Consider the following 12,631-nt stretch of genomic DNA (forward strand, 5'->3'; position numbering starts at 1 on the left):
GTGAAGACATCCTTTGACAAATTGCTACTTTGTTGGGGAAGCCGGCTACGATCGCACATCAATCCCTTGATAAAAAGGTTATTTCTTATGCTAGAATTTGTGTTGAAATTAATTTGAATAACCCATTACCAGATTCTTTGGAAATTTGTATGGGGGATTTTTCTTGGGTGCAACAGTTAGATTATGAATCTCTCCCTTTCCGTTGCCGGATTTGTCATGAGTATGGTCATTTACTACGTCAGTGCCCCCGTAACTCAAGTTTCAAAGGAGTGGATGGTTCTACAGCTGGCAATACTGGTGGTTTGGCAGATACTACAGGGAAAGGACAATCTCAAATGGCTAATACTACCAAGGGGATGAATCCACAAGATGTTATAGGTAAGGGTAAGGCTCAAATGCAGGATAAGGATGGATTTACCCCTGTTCGCCCTCATGCTAAGGGCCGTGGTCAAAAGAGGCCTTTGAAAGAAAGATTATCTGATTCAGGTTTTAACCGCTTTGAGGTGCTGGATAGTATGGTTCTAGAGGAGGGTATTCCTCCTCCTACCTCTTCTGATCCAGTTTGCCCAGATGAGAGATCTGTTCCTAATGATGCTTGTGGGGCATCCCAAGTTGTAGTATATCAGAACTGTGAGGTCCCTGTAGCTCTTGTGACAGAGGCTCTGGTGACTCCTACAGTGTTGGAGGATAATGATGTTGTTTTAGCTGACTTGGTTAAGGATGTGCTACCATCAAGTAAGGGCAAGGGTTCTCCTCTCCCCTTGGGGTTGATGTCTCGACCCTTTAAGCGGGCTTCTTCTACTCCTCCTATAAGGAGTGGGTGCAAAACAAACCAAGAGAAGATTAAACTCACAGGAGATATATTGATTGAGTCTGGTTAAGTGAAACCTTTGGATTCTCATTTTCCCAATTCTACCCAATGATGATTATTCTCTCATGGAATGTAAGGGGGTTGAATAGCATCCCTAGACAAAAGGCTATTCATAACTTGGTGGTTTATCATAGCCTTGATGTTTTTTGTATCCAAGAGACTAAGCTCTCTGTGGAGTCTATGGTCCAACATGCCTCTAGTATTTGGTCTTGTGGCCAATGCCAGTGTGTGGGGCAATAGGCAGTGCGGGTGGTTTAGCTATATTTTGGGATCCTCAAAAAATTTCTCCTCTTGGCTAGATGTCTTCTCGCTCAGCTCTCTCTATGGTAGCTTTTGCTCTAGACTCAGGAGAGGTAATCATGGTTACTAATGTGTATGCACCTGTTGATCTTGTGGGAAAGGAGGAACTTTGGGAACATATTCAATATGTTAGAAATTGTCATCCTTATCATCCTTGGGTGTTAGCAGGGGACTTCAATTCAATTTTAAGTCTGGAGGAGAAGCATGGTGGTTTGGCTAGATTGGGGCCTTCTTCTGCTCTTCTTCGACAACATATATCTCTTTTGCATCTCTCTGATGTTAAGCCTTCTAATGGTCTCTATACCTGGAATAATTGCAGGACTGGTGTTGCTGCTATCTCAGAACGTCTGGATAGATTTCTTGTTTCTTGCTTCTGGGTTAGTGGCACCCTTACTATCTCTTCAAAAATCCTTGATTGGAGGGGTTCAGATCATTGGCCAATCAAATTTTCTGCTATAGGGGCTTATGTTCCGAAGCATCCTCCTTTTAAGTTCTAGTTGATGTGGCTTCGGGACTCCTCTCTTCATGATTGTGTTTTCTGTTGGTGGAAAGATGGTGCTCCTGCATATGGTACTGCAATGTTCTCATTTTCTAAAAGGCTTCAATATGTTAAAAGGCAACTCAAGATATGGAATAGGGAATGCTTTGGGAACCTTCACTTTATGAAGAGGATTGCTCAAGAAGATCTTGATGTCATCACAAGGGAGATTAGAGATCGAGGTTTCTCAGAGGTTCTTGGCAAGGCTAAATCCCTTGCTTCTAGAGCTCTAGAAGAATGGGAACTTCGAGAGGAAATTTTTTGGAAGCAAAAGGCTAGAGTTGATTGGCTCCAGGAAGGTGATCGTAACACTGCCTTTTTCCATAAAACAGTGCAATCTCGCCGAAATCAGAGCACTATCTCTTCTTTGGTTAATTCTCAAGGTATCCAACTAAATTCCTTGCTAGCTTTGTTCCAGGAGGCTATTTGGTACTTCTCTACCCTCTTCTCTGAGGACTCTCCTCCTGCTGATAATGAAGAAAATCTTATTTTGTCCTGTATTCCTTCCCTTATCACTCAGGAAATGAATGATTATCTCATGCGTCCTATTTCTTTGGAAGAGCTGGAGGAGGTGGTCTTTGGCATGCCTAAGGGGAAGGCTCCTAGTCCTGATGGCTTTCCAATTGAATTCTTTTAGGAATTTTGGGACATCATTAATCATGATTTGTTGGAGGTGGTTAAAGAATCCTATGCTAGCAAGCAGATGCTTCGAGCTTTGAACTCTACATTCTTGACTCTTATTCCTAAGAGAGGGTGCTAATCAATTGGAGTTTTTAGACCAATTTCCTTATGTAATGTGGTTTACAAAGTTATTACTAATTTGATTGCTGAGAGATTGAAAAGGTGGCTTCCCATTATTATCTCAGAAGAACAAGGTGGTTTTTTTGCTGGCAGACAAATTTTGGATGGGGTGGTTATTGCTACTGAGGCTATTCACTCTATGGCTACTTCAAGGGAGAGAGCCATGTTTGTTAGGCTGGATATGGCTAAGGCCTACGATAGAGTTAAATGGAGCTTCCTAAGGAGTATTCTTCTTTCTTTTGGATTTAGCTCTGACTGGGTGAGTTGGATTATGAGTTGTGTTACTTCTGCCTCTTTTTCTATTCTTATTAATGGTCAACCTTCTCAACTATTTGGTGCTTCTAGAGGCCTCCACCAGGGTGACCCTCTCTCCCCATATCTATTCATCATCATGGATGAATGCTTGGGCAGATTCATTAAGCATTAGGTATCCCAGAATTCTATTCAAGGCTGGCGGTGGGGTAATGGCTTACCTTCTCTTTCCCATCTTCAATTTGTTGATGATTCTGCTCTTGTTGGTCTTTCTAGAATCAAGGAAGCTGAAGCCTTTCGACATGCTTTGGACGTCTATTTGGTAGCTTCAAGCCAAAAAGTTAATGAGCACAAATCTTCCATTTACTTTTTTAACACTCCTAATTCTATTCAACACAGGATTGTTGGTATCTTACGATTTCAGATAGGATCACTTCCTTTGACTTATCTTGGCATCCCTATTGCTGTTTCCAGGCAGCCACGTCTCTTCTGGCAAAATTTGATTACCAAGCTTCAGGATAAGGTAAATCATTGGACTCATAGATGGCTTTCTACTGATGCCCGGGTTACTCTTCTTCAAGCTGCTATCCAAGCTCTTCCTACTTATCGAAGCATGGTTCACGCTGCACCTATTTACTTTCTCAAGGAGTTTGATGCTCTTTCTCAACAATTCCTTTGGAGTGGTAATTTGCGTAGTACTAAATGGAGCTTGGTTAATTGGGCAACTATTTGTAGGCCTAAAAAGGAGGGTGGTCTTGGTCTTCGATCTGCTCTATTGAGTAGTCAAGCTTTGGCTGCTAAACTTTATTGGTGATGGTGCTCTGGACAACATCAACTTTGGGCTCGTATTATCACTCATAAATATTTTCATGGTGTTGATCCTTGCTCTGTTTTGGCACTTCCTCTTGAAGGTCGTGGCTCAATGGTTTGGCATACTTTGAAGACAGGTGTGATGTTGGTAAAGAGGGGTCTGTTTTGGATATGTAAAGGAGGTTCTCAGGCTTTGTTTTGGTCTAATGCTTGGGATGGATTCCCTTCCATTTTATTCATATACCCTCATCTTCAGCCTCTTTGTGACTCTTTTCTTGTCGCTGGATGGGATAAAGTGGCTCATTACAAGACTCCTTATCAATTGGGACTTGTTGTTGGTTACAGATGGAAGCATTCTTTTGATTGGCCTCCTGGAGGTACAGACATGGATCGTCAGGAGCTTTCTCAAATTCTAGCCTCTAGAGAGTGTTCTTCTTTGCTTGGTCCAGATGTTTTGGCTTGGGGTAGTACCTTGTCTGGTAAATATCATGTCTCTGTTTGGTATCAGGAGATAACTAGACAATTATTTGGGGATGCTGAGGTCCCTTGGTGGAAGCAAGTTTGGAATAAAGTTTCTTGGTCCAAGTGCAATTTTTTCATGTGGCTAGTGGCTCACAACCGTTGTCTTACCTGGGATAATCTTTGTAAACATGGATTTTAGGGCCCCTCTTATTGTGTTTTGTGTGGTAATGGAGAGGAGTCTGTCTCCCATCTATTCTTCCATTGCTCCTATTCTACTCAGATATGGCACCTTTGGTGACACGCTTGGGGTTGCTCTTGTCGGCATGCTTCCTCTTTGCCTGAGTTCTGGGCATGCTTGGGTACTGCTCCCTCCAAGTCTTCTTTTCTCCATGCTGCTTGGATTGCTGGCCCATCTTTCATGCTTTGGCATATCTGGTTGGAGAGGAATCATCACATATTCCAAGATGTTCGGCTTGGTGTTTTGCATCTTTGGTGGAAAATATCACATTCTCTTCAGGAAACTATTCTTGTGAAGTTTGAGCTTGATGGGGGTATGGATCTGGTTGATCTTGCTATCTATAATCGCCTCAATTTTCATCTGCAGGATGGGGCTGCAGCTCATAGGTTTCCTTCTATGTCCAGGTAGCTTCACCATCAGAGGAAGGGTCGGGTTAACCGGGATGGGAACTGGAATCCTCCTCCCTGTGGAGTTCTAAAAATTAACACTGATGGCTCTTCCCGTGGGAATCCTGCTCTGGTTGGTATTGGCGGAGTGGCTTGTTGTAGTTCTGGGGATGTTAAATTTTTCTTCTTAGTTCATAAGGGTGATTATACTAACAATCTCATGGAAGCTTAGGTTATTTTATATGCTGTGGAACAGTTTTGCTTGCGGGGATGGAGTAAGATTATCTGTGAGTCTGATTCCCAGGTGGTGGTGAACATGCTTTCTTCGCAAGAGCTTGAGGATGTTAGTTGGCAGCTGGCCACTGTTGTTAAGCAGATTCTTTTCTTCTCTTCCCCTTTTCAGTTCATTAGGTTCACGTATATTCCTCGTGAATGGAATAGAACTGCTGATTGTTTAGCCAAATGGGCATCTAGTCATGATCCGGGTTGGAATATTAGGGATAGGAGGCAACTGTCTTTTGAGATGGTGCAAGAATCTGATGATCTTGTTGCTCAAGATCGAGCTCCTTGTTGATCTCTCCTTGTTGTATTCCTTTCTGTCTTAATAAATTTTTACCCCTCTTTTTGCAAATTTTTGCATCACCCACAATGAAACAATCCCTAACCCTAAGCCCTTTTTATACAAGTATTTTATCCGCTTTAGGGTTAAAATTAGTTACAAAATGTCGGCCATAAAATGTCGAACCCTGTTGAGGAATTATGGAGTGTGTATAGTACTTCCCTGATTAGTCACCACAATCTAACAATCTCCCACTTGGGGACTGATTAGGTTCCACACTAAACAACAATCTCCCACTTGGAGATTGATCATGTAGCTATGTCGTTACTCCATGAGGCTCCCACTAGATCAAACCACCCTGGACTCTGTTGTTCTTTTATTCCTATTCAGTTTAGAAGAAAAACTGAAGCTAAAGAGGAGTGCAACTTCTCCTTTATTACTACCTTTGTAAACATATCTTCTGGATTTTCATCTATATGTATCTTGTCCAACTTTAACTATCGATCATCCAAAACTAATCGAATGAAATGGTACCGCAACTGAATGTGTTTTGTCTTTGAATGCAGAGCTAAATTCTTTGCAAGATGAATGACACTCTGACTATCTGTAAACAAATAATTATCCCTCTAAGGATGTCCCAATTCTTCCAACAAGAACTGAAGCCATATCATCTCCTTGGCTACCTCATTAGTAGCAACATACTCTGCCTCTGTAGTGGATAAAGCATTAACCTTCTGCAATCAAAAAACTCAACTCACGGCTGCCCCACCAATAGAAAATAAATAACCTGTAGTACTCCACCTGGTATCAATATCCCCTACCAAATCTAAGGAGACATATCCCTGTAAATCAATAGTAGAGCCCCCAAAGTGTAAACACTTACTAGATGTTCCTCTCAAATATCTAAGAATCCATTTGATTGGATTCTAATGCTTAGTTCCTAGATGACTCATATACCACCTAACAATTCCCACTGCATGTGCAATATCTAACCTTGTACATACCATAGCATACATCAAACTTCATACAACTGAAGCATAAGGTACCTTGGACATGTTATCCTCCTCTTCTTGTGTCTTGTGACACATCTCCTTAGTCAACTTCAAATGATCAAGTAAAGGTGTTCTGAAAACTTTAACATTCTCCCTAGAGAAATGTTGCAACACCTTTGCAATATAATTAGCCTAAGATAAAGTCAATTTCCTGTTCTTCCTATCCCTACAAATCTTCATACCAAGGATTTGTTTTGCTGCTCCAAAATCCTTCATAGCAAATGCATGTGCTAATTGGCATTTCAACCCCTTAATGTGATCCATGTTAGACCCAACTACAAGGATATCATCAACATATAAACATAAAATAATGTAGCTGTCATCATCCAACCTCTTAAAATAAACACAATGATATGAATGACACCTACTATATCCATGCGCATGCATAAAACTATCAAATTTTAGATGTTGTTGCCGAGGTGCTTGCTTCAAGCCATATAAACTTTTCTTCAATTTGCACACTAAGTTCTCCTTACCTTTGACCTCAAATCCCTATGGCTATGCCATATATATCTCTTTATCTAAATCACCATGAAGGAAGGTTGTTTTAACATCAAGCTACTCCAAACGCAAATCTTCAGTAGCCATAATACTTAAAATAGTACAGATAGAAGTTATTTTAATAATAGGAGTGAATATCTCATCAAAATAAATGCATTTTTTCTGTGCAAATCCTTTTACCACTAACCAAGCTTTAAATCTTTTCTTACCTCCATCTTCTTCTTTCAACCTATAAACCCACTTATTGTGTAAAGCCCTTTTACCTGTAGGCAACTTACATAGATCCCATGTCTTATTTTTTAGCAAAGAGTCCATTTCGTCTTTCATTGCAAACTCCCACTGAATCTTAGTATCCACCTGCACAACTTCATCATAACATTCAGGTTCACCAGCATCGATTAGTAAAATAGAGTACAAAGAGGGAGAAAATATTTCTGGAGGTCTACTTAGCCTTGTTGACCATCTAACATTCATTGGGTTGTTTGGTATTTGTTGTTGCGGTTGTTGCACATCATGAGGAATTGCTGGAACATCATTTTTTGGAGTATCATCCAACACTACATAATCATCTTCTTTCTTTTCATGTTGTTGCAACAGATCTTTGTACAACACTTTCTCATTGAATATGACATCCCTGCTTCTTACAATTTTTGGATTTTTAAAATCCCAAAGCCTATAACCAAATTCATCAATGCCATATCCAACAAATACACATTTCTTTGACTTAGCTTCCATCTTGGTTCTATTTTTAGAATCTATATGAGAAAATGCTTCACAACCAAATGTTCTAAGAAAACAATAACTCACCTTATTACTAGTCCGTGCTTCCTATGGAATACCACAACCCACAGGAGTAGAGGGACCTCTATTAATCAAATATAAAATAGTATTGATAGCCTTTACCTAGATGTTTAAGGACAACATTATGACCTGTACAAAGATATAAGGTGCCTAATTTCACACCTTTTTCTACTACAAGGGAACCTTTTGAAACCTTCCAATTTTTATCATTAAAAGTAACTACACAACCCTCATCATCGAGTTGCCCTGCTGAAATTAAATTTGTACTCAGCCTTAAAACATGTCTTACCTCATGCAGTAGCCAATGATTCCCATTCTACAACTTAATCTTAACTTTTCCCTTTCCAATGATCTAACAGGCTTCATTGTCCCCCAAATAAATTAGCTCAAAATCCCCTTGGACATAATCAATGAAATAACCTCTAAGAGGTGTAGCATGAAATGATGCACTACAATATAAAACCCATGAATCATCAACACTTTCTAAAGAAATTGTCTAGTTCAAGGTAAACAACCTTACCGATGGTTTGTGCAATACCCAACCAGAATGACTAGCAAGGGATAGGCAATCCAGGGAACTCCACCCAAACATGGACCTTAAGCTTGCTATCATCAGAAATAGTAAAATCGTGCAACCAACATTGAAGAACCAAGAGGGAGGGCGTAAAAGTCCAGGGACCTCAAACAAACACATGTTCAGCTTGGCCTGAGTTGCCAAAGCAAAAAAGGAAAAAACCTTTGGTAAGGCTTTGAATGCCTTCAAGGCGAACACCCTGAAGTGTCCAAACCTTGGAAACCCATTCCTATAGTACGCTTTCAAAAGGAGTGCGACCCAAAAAATACCCAATAAGGATTTGTTGTTCTGACCAGTGCATGCACTGTCAAACTCCTTTACATTTAAAACAATATCAAGAGGGGAATTACCTCATGAAACACCTTGGAGATGAATTTTCATGGTCATTTTTTTGGCAATGCCATTCTCTCCAACAACAACAACTCTAACTCTAGCATCAATTGCTGAGCCAGAGAAGGTTGAGGCCATTATCAATGAAAACTATTCTCATAGTAAATGTGGTATGTTAGGAGGCAAACTAGTGAGGGGTCAGATGGAAGTTGTACAAACCTGAGCAGAGCACATTTTAACCTTGTTCAATTGAACTAAGCAATGTTGCAAATTTTAGCAATAGGCGAGATATGGATGCCAAATCCAAACAAGGTCAAATCTCCAAAAACTTAGATAGGTTGTTGTAGGCCTCGACAACATGATCCTGTATCACCTGACAATTCATCAATACCTCGCACGAGCTCAAAGAAATGCTCGATCAAAGATCACAACTCGATGGTGCTTAGAGACCCTTAGGGATGCTTCTTTTCATTGTGGTCGATACTATTGAAGGGACATTGTGGCTGAAATGAGGTTGTTTCTAGCCTAAACCCAACCAACCAGAGCTAACAGAGCAGTTGTGGATTGCTAGGAATGCATTAGAAGCTTCAAAACCCTAGTTGCTAGCAAAAGCACAAAATAAAGGAAAATGAATGCAATCTATTGTACTAATTCAAATCAATTCCTTGAACATGTGAAAGAAATCCAAGGATTGCATTCAATCAACTCATCATGCAAACCAAAAAATTTCTTGTAAAAGTACAGATCAACACTCTAGAAGGAATAAAAAATTGCTCCAAAAATTTTCTTCTTGATTCCAACCCAAAAATTCATTGATCTCCAACACATATACACTCCTCCAAGTCATTTTTTCATTGCCCAACCAACTTTTGCAAGAAATTGCAAAATTTGCACTTTGCAACTTTTAAACAACTTTTTGCACTATTATGAAATTTGACTCCACCTAGGTATGAAATGATCCCAAATATTGTCTAAAGACTAAAGATGACCAAAAATGATCAAATCCAACCTTGAGTCTACCTTTGACCAAATGTTGACTATGTTTGACCAACTTAGAACAACCTAGACAAACAAACACTAGGTGATCATTTGGTCTCCAAATGAGTTCACCAGCCTATCAAACATTAACAAAAGGGTCTCTAGGCTCAACCTACCCAAATTTATTTCCCTTAGAGTTTATTGCCCCACAAAATTGATGATTCCACTAACTAGACCCCTTGTCTACCTTGTGCTCCTGCACCAACTGGTTGCTTCAGCAAACAGTTTTCGGCTTGTTCTTGGATTGGTATGAACCAACACATAGATTCAATAAAACATGAGAACCAAATGATGCACAGGTGACAGTGTGGATCTTGAACTCCTAACCACCTACTATTATTCAAAACAAAGAAGTTGCTCACAAAATGCTTCAAGAAGTTGATTGCAAAAACACACAATCTGTAGGACTTCCAACCCTTCTCATAGGTCTTCTCATGATTTATATAACGTGGTTGGGTGGTTATTCACACTTTGGGAATCCTCTTCAATGCTTTGCAAATTTCTTGCCAAAAGTTTCTCAAGCAACTTTTGAAAGTTGCAAAGTTGCACAATGCAACTTTTATATTTTTTTGCAACTTTTCACCAATTTGGTCAAATGACCTTCCTATCTTCTCAAACTTAACCACGAACCTTACCTATGGTAGGATACTCAACTTGACTCTTCCTAGACCCTATTGACCTCATGATGATGTCATCATCTTGCCTTGTGCCAATTAGAGAGCTCTTTTAAGCCTAAAAAGGTGTGTCATAGTGTGGCAGCAAGGACACAGTCCAAAACAACCCTATCCAAGCTTTTCATATGTTCTAGAGAAGCCAAATGGGTATCCAAATCTATAATTTATTTTCTTGATGTTTTCCGAAATTTGGGAGAAAAATGCAAGAGGACATCAACCTAAATCCATATAAGTTGAAGATAATTGAACATTTTTTTAAGGATATCATCAAACCCACAAAAAAGAGTACAAGAGAAAAATTTATAACAATAATGTACAATATTTACATCTCTTATCATTTTTATATACAAAATTTGGCATCTAAACATGAACATGTGACATCTCTTATTGGATATTTATACAAAATATGGTATATAAATATGCACATGTTACATGGCTTGGCCTTTTTATATACAAAATATGGCATTTACATATGCACATCACTGTGAAGTTGCAACATTTTGCATAACATATATACAACATTTTCAAAATTATTCTACCATATGTAGAATGATTCGGCTATATAGCACATAATCAATCAAGGGAACCTTCTGGATCAACTCTAACCCTTATTGTCTTGAGTATTGCTTCGTCATTAGATCCACATAATTTCCACAATGTCTTTTTAAGAGGCCTACCACGATATGGTATCAATTGAATATTTGTTGCAACAATAAGGTTAGAGTAATGAAGAATATGTTTGTGTGTCTAAAAATCTTCAAATAACCACATGGTAGAATTCTTGATAGGGTACCTACATTTAATTGTAAAGACAATTTAAAGTCAAAATTGATACATTATATATGAAAAATTGGCTTAAAGATATTTTCATGGAAGGGGACAAAAATATACTACCTTCTAATCCATGTGCCTATCGCAACGATAGATCCTATTCGGTATTCAATATCCTCACCATCAATGACTATAGCTATCAATTTCTTTTTGGGCTCAATACCCCGACATAGAAAGTAGAATGTTCCTTCATCATTATTTTCATATGAAATAAATGCATATACATGACCTACATTATATATAAGGATAAGTTAATGCCAAAATTGAAAGTAATCTATTTTAACCAAGTATTAAATTGATAACTTAGTACCTGGTTCAACTAGGTCAGATACATCCTCAAGATCTGTTGATGCTTCAATCTGGTTGAGTTGTAGTGATGTATGAAGTTGATATGAATCAATTGGATGCAAATGTCTACAAGACCATTGGTCAACCCACTCTTTTGATTCACATTCATCCCATAAATGATGCATACAAGAAGAGCAAAAGCATGCAAGATTTCTAGTATCAATAGCTAGTGACGCTGCATTTGAACTTCAAAATGAATGCATCTCACTTGATATTTTAAGTGTACAAAAATCGTGCAAATTTTCAATGTTAGGTTCAAGTAATAACCAAAAATATCTAGAAACCATATTAATGTAGACTTACTTGTATTACCTGGTCCCACTTAGAATTGCACCATTGGACAATTGTTTCAATATTTTTTAATATCGTGCCACCTTTGTACTTTAATTCCTCTCTACTAAGGGTTCTTTTCACACATGCTCCAACCCATCATGCTCTCCCTTTCCATGTCTCATCTCAATGAAATTCCAAAAATGTTGCACTCCACTTGTCACATGCAACCTACTCAACCAATATAACATCCTTGCATTCTTGAATTGTGTGGTGCAATTTTCTGACCATATAATGTGTTGATTGTATCTTTCATCTCTTTCCCTTAGATTTTCATAGAAAAATATAAAACATACTTTCATCACAAACTCTAATGAATGCGTTTGATCATCGTAGATATAGAAGTGATACTCTCTTAATACTTTTATGTCATCCTCTGTGCTATCATGTGCATGAATAAATGATGTGTACAACAATTGACACTTTTATAGAGTTGTAATACATTGGTTGTACTTTTTTTTAAGGTTTTAGCTTATAGTTTTTAGTGAAGTCAACAATTGGCACAATCATATCCAAGGGAAAAGTGTCCTTACACAACTTGAATTGCTCATCTAACCATCTAGCTCTATGTGTATGACCTATGTAGTCATAAAATCAACTACACATACATCACTTTTCACTAATTCACACCTCTTTAATTATTTTTCATCTTTAACACCATATATAGATGACTTATACTTTCTAAGAGAAACTAGGGTCTTACCAATTTCATGTGTGCTATCTAGATGTAGGCATCTATGCAACTTTTGCAAACCACCACATTAAGGACAAAAACCTTTCAAACACATGGTCTTATTATAAATGCACCCATCATCTCATTTACATAGTACACTTGCAATAAATTCTCTCGGTGACTTAGGAGGTAATTGTAGACCACATTCCTACAATATTTTGTTAGTATGCAAAGTACAACATATATAACGATAAACATCATA

This window comes from Cupressus sempervirens, chromosome 6 (assembly GCF_028749045.1).
Source record: "Cupressus sempervirens isolate cs-2001-9-10 chromosome 6, ASM2874904v1, whole genome shotgun sequence".
Taxonomy (NCBI): Eukaryota; Viridiplantae; Streptophyta; class Pinopsida; order Cupressales; family Cupressaceae; genus Cupressus; species Cupressus sempervirens.